An 877-nucleotide genomic window follows, 5' to 3' on the forward strand; every position below is an offset into this window, starting at 1 on the left:
ATAGTGAGGCTTCATCTGAAAGGAGGGAAGGGAAGGGAGGGAAGGGAGGGGAGGGGAAGGGAGGGGAAAGGAAGGGAAGGGAGGAAAGGAAGGAAGGAAGGAAAGAAGGAAAGAGAAAGAAAGGAAAGAAAGAAAGAAAGGAAGGAAGGAAGGAAGGAAGGAAGGAAGGAAGGAAGGAAGGAAGGAAGGAGAGAGAAAGGAAGAGAGAGAGAGAGAAAGGAAGGAAGGAAGAGAGAGAGAGAGAGAGAAAGATAGAAAGAAAAGAAAAGAAAAGAAAGAAAGAAAGAAAGAAAGGGAGGGAGGGAAGGAAGCCGGGTGCAGTGGTGTGCACCTGTCGCCCCAGGTACTTGGGAGGCTGGGAGGCAGAGGTGGGAGGATTGCTTGAGTCTGGGAGATTGAGGCTGCAGTGAGCCGAGATCACAGCACTGCACTCCAGCCTGAGCGACAGATCGAGACCCTGTCTCAAAAAAAAATAAAGTTAAATATATAGAAACAGAGAGTTACCAGGGGTAAAGGAAATAAAATGATGGTCAAAGGGTACAAAATTTCGGTTACGTAGGATAAATAAGCCGAGAGAGCTAACAAACAGTGTGGGAACGACAGTTAAAAATACTATAAACCTGAAATTTGTTAAGAGAGATTTAAGACGTTTTCACCACACACAATAAAGATTATTATGTGAGACGGTGGCTATGCTAACTCATGTTAGTTTGCTTGGCTGCAGCCATCATTTCACTATGTATATCAAACCGCCATGTTATACACCTTAAATATGCACAACAAAATAAATATTCGCACCTGTTTCATGCACAGGCCTGTGAGCACTTATAAGTATATAGCTACCTACCCGCCACCACAACCAAGACACAGAGCACCT

Source organism: Piliocolobus tephrosceles, chromosome 1, assembly GCF_002776525.5.
Source record: "Piliocolobus tephrosceles isolate RC106 chromosome 1, ASM277652v3, whole genome shotgun sequence".
Taxonomy (NCBI): domain Eukaryota; kingdom Metazoa; phylum Chordata; class Mammalia; order Primates; family Cercopithecidae; genus Piliocolobus; species Piliocolobus tephrosceles.